We start from the raw sequence: 20,491 nt of genomic DNA, 5'->3' as shown, positions 1-20,491 counted from the left end.
CTTAATTTTGGATACATTCCAATTCCCTATTAATTGTTGCGGTCCTCCGTGAGTTATGTTATATGTCACCGAGGACACATGATACGTTCGGAGATATACATGTACCCCATATGCAATCGCTATACTTAATCCTATGAGGCTAAATTCGAAAAGGATAAAAAAGGCCCATTTAATCCATTTTATTATCCAATCCTTTCCTTTCGGAATATTTACATTTCTCTTTTTAACTTTGGGGTCAACTCCCGCCGGAGTTGCATACCTGACCACTTTTCGTTTTCTGCTGCTTTCCCTCTTATGCTTCTGCGTAGATAACATCTGTAAGACAGAAGCATAAAAATCAGCAGGAAATGAAAGCGCCCTGCTCTAGTTAGGTAGAGTCAGATTGGGGACCAGCCTTCTACGAGACATTCTAGTGTGAGCAGTCCCATAAATCTTAGGCCAATATGCCTCTCCTCTCCGGGTGGTCACTATGTTAACAGCCGAGCTGCAAACGCGACCCGACAGGTCTATTACCTCTATCAAAGTTAACTGATAAGGCATGAACTTACGCTCCGCCCCTGGTCCAAGACTCTTCAGCTCAACCAGGTATGATGTAACACGCTTACGCATCCCTGGGGGCTCCTGAACAGACAATCCTGTATGCCAGTCCAGAGTCCCTGACAGATAAGTTCCCCATCTGTCGTCTTTATACTCTTGAGTTACCCCAATCTGTGTACCTGTTTCCCATGCATCAGCCAGCGTACCAAATTGTTGTCCTAATATCAAGCTCTTAATAGACTCAAATTTGGACCGAGCCTGAAGCTCTTCCGGTCCTTTTTCTCTGGTCTTGAGCTTGAACACAAATGGATAAGCCTCCACCCATAAATCTCTAACCGGCTTCACCAGGCTAGGATTCCTGAGCAGCTCTCCTACAAAAAACATACTTGGCTGGCTTGTCGGTAAGCAGGTAGTCAAAACACCATTCTTCGTGAAACAGCACCCATCTTTGATTTCACCTCTGTGGGTGCATTCACAGACCTGCCAGGAGATTATGCCTGGATTATTCCTCAAGCAGGTTCCGCAAAAACATATTTTAATGGGAGCAGACAGCTCCACCGCACCTGTATGCAAGTCTGTTCCTCTCTCCAGGTGAGTGGGCTTCTGCTCCCGGAGCCCCGACCATTTAATTAGGGTGCACAGAGATCCGCATGTCACGCATGTTCCCGGCTTCAAGCCTCCCCATTGCGCGTAACGATACGCATTTGCAGATTCTATGAAGCCCGGAAACATAGCCACTTTACAATCTCTAACAGAATTCCCCTTCGTTAGCAAAATTAGGCCCGTAGCACCTGAGATCTTACAAGTCATTTCTTCACTAGATTTTGGCCCAGCCATGACCTTTAATCAAGTAATTAATTAAAAAAAAAATTATTTATTTATTTATTTATTTTTTCAATTAATTACTTTTATTTTTCAGAGTTATTTTATAACTTGATGAGGGTGAACGCGCAAACCAGTGTCAGTTAAAACCACGTTCCCAGTTACGTCTTTTATTATAAAGGGACCACTTACGTTATGCTTAATGCAATCTCCTTTTTCTGCTCTCTGGGGTTGCTGCTCTACATTTTCTCTGTTCTCACCTTGCTCATGGGCTGTAACTGGGGATAACCAACTCACTTTTTCAGGTGTTTTGCCTCCAGGGATCCGAGTGCTGCATTTTTGACGGGATTCGCATTCTGACCTGAGCGTCCCTTTGGGTGTGCCACGCACCACCAGTTGGGAACCCTGTTCTTCCTCCGATTCAGCCTCGCTCTCGCTGCTTCTGTCTCTGGCCTCAAACCAATGTTTGACTTTCTTCTCTACTCGCGGCAAGGCTGACTTATCCACTAAAATTACAACCGGGATGTCTCCTAACCTGCTAGAGGCTTCGGAATAAATCACCAAACCTGCGCCATATGCTTCAGTTATCCGACACACCTGGGGTTTGTACATGTAGAAACGGGTTCCACTGCGCCGGCCGAACCGCGTCAGGCGGGTTCGGTGGGGGTGGAGGAAATCCGCTCTCGGAACCGGGGCTCACAGGGAATTCCCCGCGGAGCGCTGGATACAAAGGGGGCGCGGTCGGAACCGATTGGGCTTCATCCCAGGAGTCCGACATTTCAACTGCAGCTCGTCTCCGGTACATTTCCGCTTGGAGCTCCGTGATCCCCAGTCGGTTACATAACGCCTGTCTCATTTGAATTGCCTCATTTTTGCTTCTAGATAAGAAGTAAATTGTTCTACTATTAGCCTGTTGAACCACGAACTCCGCCATAGCAGAGTACATCGCTCCCTGATCACATCGGTACTGCCCGACTCCAAATGGAGTGAGAACTAAAGGTTCCGGTCCAGTTGGTATTTGCTCAAGTAATCCCAGAAGGATCTCATACTGCTCGCCCGTGGGGAGTTTCGCTGGATTTTCCCAACAACACCACGCTATCTGATTAAAAACAGGATCATTTTGTTGTTCTGCTAGAATCACCAAATCACCCACTAACGGAAATACATGATTATTCTTTACTTGAGTTTCAGCATTCGGACAGCGCTCCGCTGCGGCTTGAGCCGTTTCGGCCTTGTTCTGAAAGCTCCGGTTACAGGATACTGCCAAAACGCTTTGTGGTTCACCTTGAAATGTCGCTATTTCTCCGGTGACAAATCTCACATTAAGGAGAACATTTTCCGGTTTTACCGTTAAAGATCTATCTGCCATGGCTGGTTGAAAGTTTCTCTTTTTTATTATTTGTTTTATTTTTATTCGTTTTCACGTCTTATTCTTTATTTTTACTCTTTATTCCTTTTTATTTTTTGCCTAGCTTTTATCCTTGGCTTTTCTTACGTCGGAAAGCCGTGATTTCTTTATACCTCTTTGAGTTAATCGTCCGTTCTCCCAAATTTCTTTCCTTTTCGAGAAATTGGTGCGGTTTTCACTCCAAGGTTATAAGCGTATCAGGTCCATTGTGCGTAAGCTTTTATCAGCCTAAAAGACATAGTTCTACGTCGAATAGTCCGGTATCTAATATTTAAACCTTCGCCGATTAGCCTCACGTTGCAGGCGCCATGTCGCGTGCCCGTCCCATTTACCGGTTCCTTTAAAACCCAGTTCCGTTAGAACTTATGAGACGGTGCATCCATCAGGGTTCGGGGGTGTATCGACGAGTATAATCGTACCAGATCCGGGTTTGGACTACCTAATTAGAATCTTGTCCTTTATTTTAAAGGTGAAATGACTTGCACGAATAGCCAGCCCCAGAGTGCTACACTTCTTTTAAACTCGTTACCTTTTGGTTAAGATACTAGAGAGAAGTCTGGAGGCAAGCCAAGCCTCTCAGCAATTGTTTGGGCTACCCGGAATTAATTGCGCCCCTAACAGCTTATGTGGGAGGTTGGTAACTATAAAATGATTTATGCTAGTTGATCAGGCTAACATAAGTTTATCAATTTATTTATTAATCCAACCTTCCAGCTGATTAGAGACTTTTTCAACCTGCAATCAGAGCCAAAATAACCTCGAATATTTTGCTTTTATCACCCTTAAGACAACTCGTTACTCGCAAGGGGAGAGAAGTTAAAACTTCCCTTATCTTAAGGTTTCTTTATATTATTCTGTTATAAACTGTAAAGTAAGTCCTGATAATTCAGAGACCGATCTTCGACATGCTTACCTCTGTGCAATTATGGCCAGGGCTCCAAACGTGAAGCTTTAGAGAAAACCTGAAAGAATCAGGATTATGTTTCTTTTTCAAAAAAGGTTTATTACAAAATCAAAATACAAAAATGGGTAAAGTAAAAAACAACTACTATCCCCCACGGAGGAATTAGTTCAAAATGATTAAATGAGAGTCAGTTTACACCAGCTCTCGTCTTCTCAGAATCTCCCCAAGAACGAAGCCTGAAGCCCTCTCTAGAAGAACTCCTCCTCGATCTGAGCTGCATCCTTTTATATCATTTCTGAGACTGCTCTAAACAATGCAAGAGTCACAAGTCATTCTCTCCTGACAGTTTAGGTCAAGGGGTCATCTACCAGATACACTTTTTTAGCTCTACATAAGACATTTAGTATCATTTCACTACATGCAGTATTCACATGAGGGCACAAAAGTTACATTCTGCACTCCTGGAATGAGAGCACAGGTCATAAATCTTCATATTGGTAGCAAATTGTAGATCTTCTTTCAGCATTCCTGAGAGCTCCTGGGTCCAGCTGGGCTTCTCCTCACTCCATGCCATTCCTTCTTTTCCCGCCAGAGGTGGAGTTAGGGGCGGGCCCAGGGGTGTGTCCATGGGTGGATCTAGAGAAGACAGCTTGTCTTTTGACCTTTTGCCTAGTTCTGTCCTCACCAGCAAGTCCTGAACTCCTGTCCTCTTGACCCTTGTGTGACCCTTGTCTCTGACCACTGTTTCTAAGCCTTGACTGGTTGCTCGGGCTTGCAACAGGTTCAAACGTCTCTTGTTGTCCGTGACTTCTAATGGTGTTTTTCCTTTTGGGACTCTGGTAGTTTGTCCTAAAGCTGAAGTGGTAGCAGCCGGCTGTTTCTCCATCTCTGATATTACTGAGCAGAGAACCTCTCACACCAGTGGTGTTCTGTGGCTAAATACGCAATGGAGGACCCAAGGAAGTGCGGCGGTTCAGAGAAACTGTCAACCGGATGGTCCAAATAGTTGCTTTTGGTCCAATTGCATTGCAGACATTAAATTTGAATGCACTATAAGACTCCTGGAACCATATCTTTGGATAGAATAAACCAAAGTAGAGACATCAGTACAGCACCACACCCCAGCTGTTAGCACAGTGGAGGAGAGCTGATGATTTGGTGTCCTTGCGGTCACAGCGTCCAACACCTTCCTCTCTGTAGTATTCTAGAGAGCAGGGCTATTAAATCCTGGAGCAGTGGTTCCCAATCCGGGGTCTACGATCCCCAAGAGGGTCTCCACAAGATTGCAGGGGGTCCCTGGAATTTTATTTGTAAATTTTACGTGTATAAAATCCCAATAACACACCCTACAGCATAGTCAGAGCTCCATATACAAGTTTTGACTGGGTGTGTCTGTATAAAGTGTGTAAATAATTATCTTTATTGTGTGTATGTGTGTAGGAGTTGGGATTATGGGTCCTGGACTTTCTTTGACACGGGCAAGGGGGTCCTCAAGAAAAAAGTTTGAGAACCACTGAGAAAACACTGCATGTTTCAGCTCTTCCATCACACCTGATTCAATGAGCGAGCCACCTCTGCTGATTCTGAAGATCTTCAGAAACCTGTTAATCACATTGAGTCAAACCAGGTGTGTTGGTGCAGAAAATCATAGAAAACATGCTGGTGGTAACCCTTCAGGACCAGGACTGAACCGTTCTTCATCCAGTGTGAGGAAAACGTGTCTCACAAGTCCTCCAACCCCCCCCCCCCCCCCCCCCCCCGTGTGTGTGTGTGTGTGTGTGTGTGTGTGTGTGTGTGTGTGTGTGTGTGTGTGTAAATTCGAGTAATATAACTGTCAAAAAGTCCCATCTATTTGAAAAAGTTGCTCAGTTGCATCATTTATAAAACGTAAGCCGTTACTTTTGGCATAAAGTCTTTCATGTGAGACAAGACGGGCTGTAATGTACAGTCTTTACAACACTAAATGAGCTTACCTGTAATCATCAGATTAGAAAACATAGCTGTGTTGCTCAAACAACAGTTTGAAGCATCACTCACACAGGTTTCATTTCTCACTGCTAAGTACTTTGATTAAGACAGCTGAGAGCTCTACAGATGCTTGGCTCATCTCATTTTTTACCTTTACTGCCAACTCTGCCACAGCTATGGTCTTCTATAGATGATGTTCTGACAGTAAAGCTTTAATGACAGTTTTCCTTTCCAACGACGACAAAGTGAAGATGGAATGCCTGATCCCCTCCGCTGAGACATGTCTGCTGTTAAACATGAACCATGCATTCTTAGCTGAGAGATCAAACTAAACACTGACTTTGACTGTTGGCGAGATAGTTTACAGAGTCTTGTTTTCGGGTTTCAAACCATAAACTGATGTTTCTTTGTTGTCACTTAAAGGAAGACATAACAAACTGCTAAACATCAGGAGTTTAGACCATGATCAATGTGTCCCCTTCAAATTATCAGGAAAAATTAGCAGAACACAAAAGCATCCTCTGCTAAAAGCTGGTGAATCTAAATAATTCAGTTATCATCTCAGGGGAGCATTTAGGCAAGAACATTCAAGTCACCAAGCTCAAGGTTGTTTTCTGTGCAGTGATACAGCATTGGCTTTTGGATGAAGTATTTGTCTGGCTTTGGTTGTGTTTGTGTTTATTGATCCCAAATTTGTCTGACTCACATTCTCAGTCTCTCCTGCAGGAGAATCAATGGCATCATCCTTTTAAAAACAAGTGATGAAAATACCAAAAACTTGAAATAGATTTAATAGAAGGCATCTATTATGCTGCTGCCACTTTTCCAGAAAAACAACACACCCTCTCAAAACCAGTAGTGTCTTGGTGCTGGTGTTGCTATCACCCCCTCAAGAATCAGCTGATTATTTTCAAGAATAACCTAAGTTGCCCTTGTCCTGTCTCACTTCCTATCACTGTTTCTCTTTGAGTCCTTCCGCTCCGCTCTTCACGTCTTTTTTTTTTCTCAGTCCCACTGTTTCACTCGTCATTTGTGTCGGACTGTAAAGTCTTCTAAAGTGGGTTTCTTCGGAAAGACAATAACTAGGAATGTTGCGATTGCGTTTTTTGCTCCCAGTCCGATTTCGAGTCACTTGATTTCGAGTATCTACCGATACCGAGTCCTGAACCGATTCTTTTCAGGAAAGTATGTTTATGTTTATGTATTTAGCAGACGCTTTTGTCCAAAGCGGCTTACAAGTGATAATAGGCATATTGCCCTTGAGGCTAACAACAACAATAACAACAACAACATTGACATTAGTCATGGAGAGTAGGGAACAAGGAGTGGACAGTAGAGAGGGGGGACGGGTGCAGGCAAGGTGTATTAAGTATTAAAATAGGAGATAGTCATCAGCTCTCCATGACTCTTGTGGGGTTGAAGCAATTCAGAAATAGATGACTTGTTGTAGATTTCTGTTAGAATGTCCTCAGCTCAGAGAAAAAGAGATTTGTGTTGACTGATTCAAGCTCTAACAGTTGATCTAACATTCTGGTCAGATTATACAGTTTACAATAGAGCTGGGCAATAAATCAAAATGTATTGTTATAAAAATTTCTGACTGTTATCAAGACAATTTTTCTCATGTCAATAAATTTGATAATAAAAATAAAGAAAAGATGTGTGTAGGTTGGTAATGTTCATGTCCCTTTAAGAAGCGACACCACCTTGAGTCACGTAAAAATGTGACTCAACGTAATACATGTGACAGCCCCATCTAGTGGACAACTTTTGTTTTTGCGCATACCTGCAGTTATCGTCCATTTATCGTTATCAAGGTGAAATCCTCAATATATCATGATATAGATTTTAGATCATATCGCCCAGCCCTAGTTTACAATAATTTTGGAACAGTTTAAGGTAGGGCTGTGCAGTTATTCTAATTTCTAATATCTGTTTTTATTTAGGCTCCAAATGAATAAAATCACATATTATGTAATGTCCAAAATTAATCTTAAAGCAAGTTTTTTTATTTTTACTTTATTTATTTTATTTTATTTTATTTTTACATTTTAACCAATTCCTTCAAAACAGGGGTTCAACTATTGTGTTGGTAGAAGGTTTACCAAATTCACATGGGACAGCACTTTGCAGCCTTCTGCTGACCAGAAACAGCACTTCACAGTTTTGTGGAGCAGGTAGGTTGCCTAGGGGGCGCTCTGTACCAGCTTAGCAGTTGTTAGCTTTATTTCTGTGCTGCTAGCTAATAAAAGGCTAGTAGTTATCTTTTTCAGTTTGCTAATCGTCACAAAACACGAGAAGAAGAAAAAATAAGTTTTCTTTTTGTTTGCATCATGGTGGAGCCTGGAAGTAAAAGTCAAAGAGTAATGCCTTTGGAGATGAAGCAAATGGCTAAGACAGAGTTAACATCAGCGTGGCCTACACTCATTTGAGGGAAGCTGAAGGAGGCTTTGAAATCACAGACTGATGGTAACTTGGCTTTGTTGTTACTGGTTTTATAAGTAATAATACTTTTTGTTCAACAGTGTGGATCTTTTTATTTCATGGTCTATTTTAGACTTTGGTAAAATTTGTGTTAGTTCATTGTTAGTGCTGGCTAGGCTGTTGCAGGGTTCCAATCCAATCCAATTTTATTTATAAAGCGCATTCACAAGGCATTACAACCAAACAAGGTGCTGTTGTTCATGACAGTTGTAATTCCACTTTCAACCAGTAGGGCAGAGGGGCATGAAATTGTTTAGTGTTACTTTAAAATAATTTTGTCACATTCTGTTTTTAAACATGCTTTTATTTTGCTCACTGCCAAAGTGACTCACAAAGCACTCCATCGCAGAGTTCTGTGACAGAATGGTGGAATGAAAGTCGAAAGTCAGAATTAGTCAACAGTATCTGGATTTAAGCTTACAAATCTGGGATTATTTTAACAATCTAAGAAAGAGAGTATTGTGGCCACCACAGTCTTGTGTGTGTGTGTGTGTGCGTGCGTGCGTGCGTGTGTGTGTGTGTGTGTGTGTGTGTGTGTGTGTGCATGTGTGTGCGCGTTTATCATTTTCTACTCAGGAAAATATTAATCTGAGCTGGTGCCCAAATCTTATAGGCTGACTCATCTGAGATCCCAAATAATGCATTTTTATCTCTGAGAGCCTACAGAGGCCTTTTGGTCATCTGTTTTGTTAAACATAAACATTCACTTGCTTTACAAAATAAATTCCAGCTGATCATAATCTTGAAGACAAAAAAATCTTATAAGCCTTAAATTAATTTATTTGAAATTGAAGCTAGCCTAACCACACCAGGATGCAAAGTGCATCCTGCATCACATGAATATGAAGAACTGAGCAACAAAACACAAACCCAAAAGCACCTCAACATTATCAACCAATAGGTTATTAAATAGAATTATATGTTAGAGGACACTGTGACTCACGCAGTCATGAGTGTTTAATTCATCAACACTCAAGAAATTCCATTTTGCTGGAAGACTGAGGAAACTGCAGCATTTTTACAGGTCCATTAAAGGTGCATTAAGCCGGGCGTACACTGTGCAACTTTTTCTCTTTTTTGAGCCGGTTTTCCACTCGTGCGAGAATCCAGAAGATCGGGGCAAGTTTTGCGCCGAGCGTCGTGTAGTATACAGGGGGTTACGAGATGCGATTAACACCACGTGACCAGCTACCGATCAGCAATCGTGAGCTCGCACGGACTTCTGGCGTGTTTAATATTTTGCTCGTCCCTCGTGAGGGTATCGCACTGTTGAAGCGGCGCTGCGAGCAGCTGTGACCCAAAATGTATCAGAACCGCTCACGGCGCATGCGCAATCCTGCATCAACACCGCTCACCCGCTATTCTCTAATAACACACGTTGTTCGTTTTTATTTCTACACGTTTTTTTACTCACAAAGATTGTCAAGAAAGTGTGTTCATGTCAAATTAAACTGATCACAAAACACAGATTTACTTTCTTTATTTTGTTTTCCTCATTCAACCCCATAAATCCCTGTGTGTCCCCCTGCAGCACTCCCAAAGGACAACAGGCAAAACAAGACAAAAAAGTCTGACGTGTTGTGTAAAAACTGCTATTTTTAGCGTATTTTTAGGGCCGACGTGTTGCTACCAGACGTACAGTGTGAGCAGTCAGGTCGCATCCGAGAAGTGAGTCGTACAGTGTGAGCACATGACTTGTGAGATCTGCCCTGCGAGGAAGTCGTACAGTTTGAGCTGAAGCTGAGTGTTGCGAGTGAAAAAGTCACACAGTGTCCGCCCAGCTTTATGTAGAAATGAAGTAAAAATGACATCATGTGGTAAAATTTGGTTACTGCAACCACTTTAAACAATTCTGGAGCTTTTTGCTGTTTGTCATCGAATTACAATTGCACTGAGGCAATGTGATAGACTGCCTGAGGACCTAAATAAATGCAGATATTGGAAATTAGAGGCTCGCGCGTGCACTCAAGCACTCAAGCACACACTCACACAAGACTTGCAGTTCAGGAGAAAAGCAAACGTAGATTCAGCAGCATTCTGGAAGATTTTCTCTTAACCATGTTCATTAGATGAAAAGGGGAGGAGGGCATTTTTTCCAAGGAGGCGAGTGGCTCAGAGAGCCAATGTGTCATATTGGCAGGTGAGTGGCTGAGCCAGGTGGAGGTGCGGCTGCCTCACCTGGAAACCAGTGCAGTGCAGCCACGTAGTAATTTGCTGACATCACATTTTTCAGCTTAGCCATCAACCACAGCTGGTTCTACATAAATGTGGAGCAGAGTTCTTAACCTGAAGATGGGGAACTAAAACTAAACTTAAGTATATAGATTTGAATGAGTGGTACAAGTATGTGTGCAAAGCTAAATGAGGGCTCAATAAGACTAGAAGACTTTATTTTTTTTACACATTTTACTTTTTTATTTTCTCCAATAGAATCAAAAGTTCAAGCTGGAATAACTTCAGATTTCAACTGATTTATTCAACCATTAATATTTTTCCTGCACCTGGAAAAGCAATCTGACCAGTCTTTCACTGCAGCAACCAGCTATGATAGCCGGTGCAGGAGTCAGACAGCTGAATCCAGCTTTCTTTAGGTTTGTGTGTTTGTGCGAGTGTGCATGTGTGTGTTTATCAGTGTGTGTCACCATGGGAAACAGACATGGCAGACAGAGAATGTGTTCCAGATATTGTTGCTGCCAGTCTTTGGTCTGATAAGAGCTTTAAATAGCCACCAGCTCCTAGAATACAAACTAAACACAAAAACAAAGAAGACAACAGAGGGGATTTCGTTCTATTTTGCAGCACAGCTGTTGCAAGACACACCGAACTACAATCACCAAAAAGCTGTGTTAATTTTCAGCTTTTTTTTTTTTTTACTTTTCTTCCAAACATATCTTAATTATCTTGAGTTTGATTTTGTGGAATGAAAATGCAGTAAAGAAGAACACCTAAAACTTTACTTGGCAGCCAAATAAACAGAACAAATCTCATTTTCCCCCTGCAGTGATTTTGTGAGATTCACATCCTGCAGTCGCTAAATGCTGCTAATAAGTTAAGGTTGGGCATCACCACAGCCACAGGAGCTCCTGGGAGAAATGAGATAGGGATACGATGAAGATGCAGTGGGGAGTTTAATGAAGTTTCTGGAGTATAATTTTTATTACTTCAGTCGTCCAGCTGATTACAAACAGCATTAGTGACGATGATGCAGCTTTTCTCATTGCCTGCAGAGTCATGGAGGTGAGAGAAGCAGTGGCGCAGCGCGACCTGTAGCTCTCTGACTAGCACATCTCAACACGAGTGGATGGGTGTGAATGGGAAATAAATGATGGAGGTGTGTAATTATGTCACAGGTGGAGGTGCACAATCTGACAAAATTACACAACATACCACAGAAAATAGCAATCACCTGCTACTGTTGCTGTTACCAGGTGAGACGGTTTCTCAGTTTTACCCACAGCTGCACTGACAGAGGTGAGGCCTGCTGAACACTGGCGCCAAAGGTCGCTCCAACCACCACCAGCAGGCAAGGTGGGTTATGCGTCTTGCCCAAGTACACAACAGCCTTCTCTGGTCAGAGCTGGGATTGAACCTGCAACCTTCCGATTACTGTGTGTGCTGTGACCTTCTGAGCTACTTAAAACTTCTTTCTGATGCAAAACATGTAGAACCTGTTTGAGAATCATGTGAGTTAAATGAAAAAGAAGAGAGTTCTTATCACAAATCTTTTCTTCCCTTATCACATCTAAGCTCAGAAGCATAATTAATGCAACTACTGGAGAAAGGGACCCTTCAAGAAAAAACTAAATGGCCACTTAGATACCTTGAAAAACAAAAAAGTAATGCTATTAGTTACAGACACTCTGTGTCAGATTGAACAAAGCAGCTCCAGAATGTAAGAGAACCTCCTCCACCTTCTACAGTAGGTAGAGTATTCTGTAGAGCTGAGGGCCAAAAACCTCCCGTTTTGTTTCACTTGTTTTAAAGGACATTCTCCCAGAAGCTTTGGGGTTGGTCGTGCATTTTGGTGAATTCCAGGGTAATCTTTTGCATTTCTCTGTCATTAGTGAAGCCCTCCTGGGTCTTTTACCATGAAGCCCACTATGGTGCCATCAGGAAGTGACCTTGATCTGCTGGATGGTTTCCTTGATTCTCTTTCTAGCACTGACACTTTACCTCTGATTGACCCAAGGTCACGAGTCACGTGTCCTCTAGCATCCACACACAGGGAGGATGGCTGCAGGAATTCTGTGATTTTTCATCTCCACCCCATAACAGAACTACACACACAACATGCACACATATGGAAAAAGACTAGAGCCTAGCCATTCGTGCTTTTCACACCGTTTCTTTTACCCGTTCTTTATGCATGGCTAATTAATATAGCACAAAAGCCTCAGCACAACAACGGGTCATCAAAGTGCCAAGAGCCTAGCTTGGTAACCGTTTCCTGATGTAGGGCTGATGTCGATTTGATGTTTTTGCTTTAATAAAGATTCTCTGCATCGCTGGGACAAAGACTAGGGAGCGTGTTTTTCTTAGTCCTGGAGCTTAAAGCACCCTTGTGTGGCCAAGTTGTCTTTTCTAAACCTAAATCAACGTTTTAGGATTTGTAACATGGCCTACTACATCATAACACAGACAGTTGGTTTGGATATGGTGATCACACACACACACACACACACACACACACACACACACACACACACACACACACACACACACACACACACACACACACACACACACACACACACACACACACACAAACTAGCAGATCTGCTTGCAGAAACCACTGGTTTGGTGCTGCACTCAGCAGGAAGTCCGAAACAATAACGCTTTAACAACAGCACAAGACGTCACATTTCAGTATCAATTTCAATCAGCCCAAATTACAACATTTTATGTGATTCTCCTCAAAAACCAGCTCATTTTGAATTCTTGTTTTAATAAAATCTGAGACGGCTTGATACAGCCATGGTGCTCTTTAAACTCTGTCACACACACTGAGAATAAAAACTATCATCCTCTTCCTGCGGTACATTAAATGCAGCGTTATTGTGGCAGTGACTGCATGTGTTGTAGTAAATACATTAGTTCAGTAGTTCATTTAGTTGGAATCTCACTGATTTATTACTTATGATACTTTGCTAGAGGTTTTATATTAAGATGGGTCCTAAAGGGCGCAAAGGACCTAATAGTGAACAAATGGCAAATTGTTTTGTCTCTTGAAAACTAAAATGAGAAGGAGTCAAGATTGAATTGAGATATTTCATTTCACCCTATGGAGACAACATGGCAGTGAGGCCCTACTATTCTGGCAAGAGAACTTTTGCAAACTGTTTGAGACACTCTCACGTGAAATCTGTTCATAATTTCTTTATAGCCTTAAGCACAAACACGAAGTGTCAAAACGTGCTCCTAATCAAGCAGGTAAATATTGGATGACTTTATTCACACACAAAAACATCAAAATTAATATTTTCAACAGGGAGTTGATGTGAAATACACTTTGGTAAATAAAACTATGACTTATTAGCTGTAGTTCTATCAGGTAATGTTGATTAATTACCTACTAAATTGACAGATATGGAAGCTGAACATAAATCAGTCCAATTTAAAATTTGTTTATTCAGATTACAACATAATAAAGTCAGCTCAGCGATGAAAGGGCAGTAATAATAATAATAACAATTATTATTTTTATTATTATTATTATTATTGTTATTATTATGACAGCAAAACAATAATAGTTAATTCAACAATACAAATATGATGAAGAGCTTAACCTTGGAGCTCATTTTAATATCAAAGGAGCATGAAGTCTGGAGCCACAACAAATTATACAGTAATGGAATTAATCCAATTGAAATACCCGCATTATGATAAACAAATACAGGAATAGATAAATAAGCCCACAACATACAGGATTAGAAAAGCTGTTTCCTTTGTACCTCTCTCTTTCTCCTCTCCATATGCAAATCTGCACCTGCTCATGTCAACGTTAAAAGAAATATGAAAATCTTTTAATATTTTTATGTTCGCTTCTTTCATTTTTAAAATTGGGATCATTTCATGTTGTCATGCCTCTGAATCACACTGTTATTTGGCACCAGTGCTTACTGGAATGGATTTACATAAATTCTCTTTTTCAAACACTTTTCAAAAATTTATTGGTAATTGTTAATTGCTTTACACAGTTTTTAATCCTGAATCTTCTATGCATATGATTTAATGAACAGGGCATCTGATGGCCCCCTAAAAGATGTTGTTTTAAAGAATAAAACCTGGTTTTGTGTTGGTTTTATATAAACTCTCGTGGCAACGAGGGTGTGGTTGCATGTGCGATGTACAGCTTTTAATCTGACCTGTTTTCTTACTTGTCCTTCAGCTTTCAGTGTGAACTGATCCTTCAAATCTAGTCTTTGCATATCTACCAGTCAGCATCTCAAACGCCCCTCCTACAGGTGGTCGGAACAGCTCCATGATGCCTGTCTAGACTCTAAAGTCTTGTTTTTGTTGTGGTGGTCACCACAGATCAAGCTGTTAGGAGAGAATCAATTACAATCTCAACCCCACGACACTCTGAATCAGGCACAGCTACCCCGATTGCTGCAGCTACTGTACAAGCTCCTATTTTCTGCTAAACTTTTGTCACAGAGCAGCAAGTTGCTCCTTTCATCCCGTCGCTGTGATCAAGAGGTCACCCAGATATCACTGCACCCCTGGGAGTCCCCACATAACTGTCTGCTAGGGCCGACATCAAAGCGTCCCCAGACAGCAGCCACCTAGCCACCTACTGCCTACAGATGGAGAGCATCTGCACAAAACATCCAAACCTGTATAGTTAGAGTACATCACTGATTAATGACCTTGTTGTAATCAGTAAAGTGTTACTCCTGGCTGAACATTTTACTGCTTTGAACTCATAAATTTATGAAAAAAAAATCTCTGTTCTTTAGTCGTTTTGCAGTAACTGTGAATTACAGACGTTTTCCTTGTATGCAAATTTAGAGTTAATTAACCATCACCACTTTAACTGTAGGCAATAAGCTCCAGGCAATCTCCTCATCTTAATGAAAGTACGTGGCAAGTTTAAAATGAGAGCACATTTTAGAGTAAAAAACCTACACATGATGAAAGCCAACTCTGCGTGTGATCTAAAATGACTTAGATCTGCAGGCTGGAGGAAAAGTGAAAGTTTCCCTTTTTCTAAGTTTTATTAAAGAGCGAGGAACACCTAAATGAACTTTGTTCTTGCTGATAACCTGTTTAGATTAATGTCTAAGAGTGCTGTACACATGTGTAATCAATATTTTGGCAGTTTAGTGTAACTTACTTAAGATATAATATTTCAGCCCAAAACCGTGATTATATCTCCATCTTCAGGATAAAACACTCAGCATGAAGGCTGACGAGGTTTGCAGCCGCAAACGAAACGTTGCAGGTAAATAAAACCTTTCTGTGTTTTAAAAAGAACTAAAAGATGGAATCACTCTTACTCATATTCCTCCTCAACCGTCTGTGGGTTTATCCCACCTGTGTGCACCCAGGTGCTCGTGTCTGCTCACAGTCTTTTACATTGTTAGGATTCTGTTTATATTTCACTTCTCTTAAATGTTCTTTTTAAGTAATCATATGTTATGATTGTGAAGTAAGCCACAAGGCTTTCTCCTTTCCTCCTAGGTTGTATGCGGCCTGATAAGCATGGGGGTTGGGAATGCTCTGCTTGGCAACAGGGAAGCTAGCAGCCACCCCTGTAACTTGACTTCCTTTTTAGAAGGTCCCGCCTTAGATAGAAGCAACAGTGTTATTGGTTAAGTGTGGACAGTGATGGATTGTTCTTTGTCCTGGTTGCAAATGTTTCAATGAAACCAGCTGAAGAGAGAGAACACGCCAGAGTTAGTCGGACATGGGCCTTTGCAGGCTTTTGGTCGGTTGCTCTCCGCTGCCTCTTCACAGTGTTTAAAACCTACTGACTTCTCTCCTGTGTGGTACATATAAAAATACCCAACAACATACAGAAACACTCATTTTTTGGTCACACCGCATCTTCATAGGGCCTTACATGGACAAGCACCATCTTACACTGGTGATCTTTTTAGTCCCTACACTCCCAGCAGGTCCCTGAGGTCCAGTGATCAAAGCCTACTGGTTGTGCAGCACCAGGCTAAAGACCAAAGGTGACAGATCATTTGCTGCTGTGGCCCCCAGACTCTGGAACTCTCTCCCCCTGAGCCTGAGATCAATGGACTCAGTGGTCTCCTTCAAAAAGCAGCTGAAGACTCACTTGTTCAAGCTGGCTTTTGTATGATCTTCTTCACCACTCTCTCTTTATTCTGCTCTCCCCACCTATTCTACCTTCCTCAGGATCCAATGATTTCCCTCTTTCCTATTCACTCTCTCTCTTTCTTAACATTTTTTCTTTTAAATCGCAATTGCTTATTTTTGCTCATTTTAAAGATATTTTTAAACATTTTCTAAATGCTTTTTTATATTTTTACATTTTTTTATTTTTTGTTTTTGTGAAGCTCCTCATGATTTTTATCTTGAGAGGCGCTATAGAAATGATATTTTCTTCTTCTTCTTCTTCTTCTTCTTCTTCTTCTTCTTCTTCTTCTTCTTCTTCTTCTTCAGCTCATAAGGGGAATCCCTGCTTTCTTCACGAAGAAAAAAAGAAAAACTTTATTGATAGCAAGATCGACGCAAAGGATGCAGGTGTTGTAAACGTGGTCGGGACAGAGGAGAAAGATGGTTCCACATAAAATGTAGTATGATAAACAGTAGAGTCATGGGTTGTCATTCACAGTTTATATTGTATAGTGTAAACTATGCATGTTTTGTTTGGAGTTTTGCTGTTTGGATATGTTTGTTGTCTCAGTACAACATATGAATCAGTCAGTTTTGTTACCTTGGCAACTCATTTATGTTCAAGGAGCAGCGGAGCTTCTCGTGGGTTCTTGTAGTTGTCTGAATATGGACTGGAATCTTTGGATTTTTGGTGTTTGTCTGTCGCTTTACATGAAGGGTCACAAATCATGGCATGGCTCCAGAAGTATCTTCTGGGGAGAACAGTGTGCTCACGGAAGACGCGTTCAATCCAGAGAGCACGCTCTGTCATATCCTCCAAAAACACAGATCAGCCTTGCTACAGTATCTACGTTACATGGGCACAAGTAATCAGAATGAATGCTCTATCAGATAAAAAAAAATTCCTAATGCAAATATGTAGATCGGAATATTCTGATCTGATGCGGCCGATCGGAATGAAATTGCATTCCTCGTTCCGACCGAAAGAGGTGGTTTTGTCAATTGATCATTCCGATTGACCTCCATGTACACAACCATTCGGATTGTTGGAGTAAAATGATGCCCACGGCGCATGTGTGCAACTGCAGCAGGATGTCTTTCTGCCTTTGCAGACGCTCAGGACAAGTCGAAAACATGGTGGGAGGTAAACAGAACTCTGAGCATGCTCAACCATCTTAATCTGACTGAATGTTTGGGTTATGTTTACTCACGGCATGATCGGATCATTTCAGCTGGTGTCCATATAAAGAGAGGTTTGGGATTTCTGATCAACCAAGATTTGAACTGGATTGGGGAAATTTTGCACATGTAAACATAGCTAATGTGAGATTCTTGTCAGTCACGTGTCTATTCTAACACCAGTTATGCAATAAATCTGTTTCTCCACAAACTAAATTCATTTTTGGGTAAAAATATTTTCTGGATGAGGAACACACGTAGATGATTGCGACCTTCAGTGTTGCCGTTTCCATGTTCTACCACTAGATGTTGTTCATACGCGTGGTCGGAGCGTTCCTAAAATTTAGGAACATTTCTATGCACAAGTACAAATTGGTGAATGCCACACAATATGTAAAACGTTCCAACACACGAAATACTCTGGTCTGTGCGTAAGTACAGTTGATAAATGAGGGTTCTGCATTTTGATGTCTATCAAATAACAAAACACCTTAGAAATGAAAGAGGGTAAACTCTTTTCACTCGACTGTCCACTGTTCTTTAAAAGTGACCAGAGCAGGCCATCATGGACAAAGCAAACTTATTTTAAGTAAGTAGAGAATTAGTGTTCTCATGGTGACTGAAGGACTGCTGAATTTAACCCTGCAGATTCAGACTCAAGCTACTGTACTTCTGTATATTCTTGAATGTCTCACTACTACTTGAAATCTAAGTGCAAAACCAAAATGGCTAAACTGTGGTGAGTGCTTTTTAAGGGGAGCTGCAAGCAGGGAGTATTCAAGTTAGCTTTGTGTGAACCTCCCTGAGTTCCCATGCCCTTGATGGCTGGACCTTCTCCAGCTCATCACAACTTAACGAGTCTACACAAGCAGCTGACAAAGAATACAGTTTTAAAGCAGATGTCAACTAAAAACAGTGCTAGTTGTTCCAGAGGAAGACAGAAATACAAATATAAGCAAAAAGAACTGCTCAGATGTTTTGATCCCCTCCTTGTGGTGGTAGGTAGGATCAGAGGAAGGTGCCTGGATGTGATTGATGTAGATGCTGAACATTGATCACCAAGCTCCATTCTGACTTGTTCTTCTGTTTAGACCTGTAGCTCAGTCTGAAAACGTGTTTTCAGTCACTTCTGCTCCTGCTGTCTATCGTGTTGATTGCCCAAACTTGCTGACAGCCATGGCTGCATGCTCCAGCTCAATATTAGTGATGTTAGCTTTGTGAGGTGAGAAGGAGTAGATAGCAGGAGAAATAAAGTTGCACCGTGCACTTATGCTGCACATTAGTGAATTTCCCTATCAGCTTTTCATTTCCTCTGGTTAGATGTAAGCTTGTTCATGTTTCACACACTCCAGAACTGTCGACTCAGGATTTTGAGGACAAATTAAGGTCTAATTTCCTTCTCAGATATAACGAGCTGTCTGATTCTTCTGCTCTGCATGAGCAAAGGATCTTGTAATAGTTTTTGGAGGAGAATAATTTATCCTTTTATTGGAAGGAGATAGGTCTAGTTGAGATTCCTGCAGTTGTTTGGATACTCTGACTCTGCAGACGTGGCAACACTCACATGCTATAAGTCTGGAGCATTTAATCTGCTCACTGAAGTGTTTTTCTCATCAGTGTCGTCTTCTCAGTGTTCAAATCAGGTCTTGTTATTCTGCAGCGGCATCATTTCACCTTGGATGTGTTGCTGCTGTTGCTGCTTTCCTGTGAGGTGTGTTAATTCTGCAGACTGGGCAGTTTGTTGGAACACAAACAGGAGGTGATTTTACTGATTATTTCCTTTTGCCTGACTGAAGGCTCTGATCACTGAAATCGGCTGCTCTGCTTTTTCACAACACAAACCTGCAGCCTCAGAGCTCTTGGGAGCAATTTAAATGAGATGTGAAGGTCTGAATAAGATGGTAAAACACACAGAACCAGAAGGATGAAGGTGCCCATTTAGATGCATACATCTTGTTTTGTATTGTCTCTTGGCTGACTGTCTTCCAGAAAGCTGAGCTTCCTGCTGTCACAACAATAAACTAGAACTGCAAGCAGTTATCAACGGGTTCCAAGCCCCCAGCGCCAGTCGCCCACCCGGCCCCGCCCTCACCTTCGCCAGTCCTCACGCGGTCCCGCCCCAAAAACACGTTCTCCCGCCGGCATCCCGTCAGCTCACTTCAACCGGCGCAATGAAAGTAACACTCAGGATACGTCATTAAACCTGCAAATCCTATACACATCTTTCAGAGGCATGGCTGACTTCTCAATCGTGATTACAATGGAATTCCACTGTTTCCTTATTAAAGAACGTGAAGATTTAATGAGTGAGATTATCAAACAATAATCTATACATCAACAGAATATTACAAACAACATAAATACTTGATAATGTCTTTAGATTTAATTGATTTTCAACAAAAACAATGAGTTTCATTTTGTGACTTACTGACCAAATGTTTCAAAAAATCATGAAAAATACATAACTCATCATAAAATTACCAAAATATTCTCACATGGCAGTGTTGACATGTGGAATAATATGATGTTGTTTTTAAATCAGTAGACTCAAAGCTTTTTTGAAGAAAAATCAGTAAATATAACTGTAAGGGTCACAGTCAAAATTAAAATATTCATAAAAAAATAGTGCTACTTTCTAAAATTTATAGAAAAATCTCAGATCACCATAGGTACATGTTGAATGTTGTAATTGGTTTATATTTACTGTATACCTAAAAAACTTTCTAACAAAAATTAATTACGTTGTTGTCCAACTATACAGAAAAACTGGCAAAAAGTTAAAAAATCATTAAAAATCAATGCTTTCGTACAAAAATCTCAAAATATTCCGAGATTGCCTCTGTGATGTGAGAATTCTTTTTATATTTTTGTTGGGGTCATAA

General features: G+C 41.2%; 1 protein-coding gene across 2 annotated transcripts in view; it reads right to left on the bottom strand.

Annotated features, from left to right (window-relative positions):
- LOC107395585 (seizure 6-like protein) overlaps window positions 1–20,491 on the bottom strand; it is a 454,127-nt gene that overhangs the window by 103,845 nt on the left and 329,791 nt on the right. The gene's annotated exons all lie outside the window — the stretch shown is intronic.

The sequence above is a fragment of the Nothobranchius furzeri genome, chromosome 6 (genome assembly GCF_043380555.1).
Source record: "Nothobranchius furzeri strain GRZ-AD chromosome 6, NfurGRZ-RIMD1, whole genome shotgun sequence".
NCBI classification, from domain to species: Eukaryota; Metazoa; Chordata; class Actinopteri; order Cyprinodontiformes; family Nothobranchiidae; genus Nothobranchius; species Nothobranchius furzeri.
This window is presented reverse-complemented; position numbering and strand designations above follow the sequence as displayed.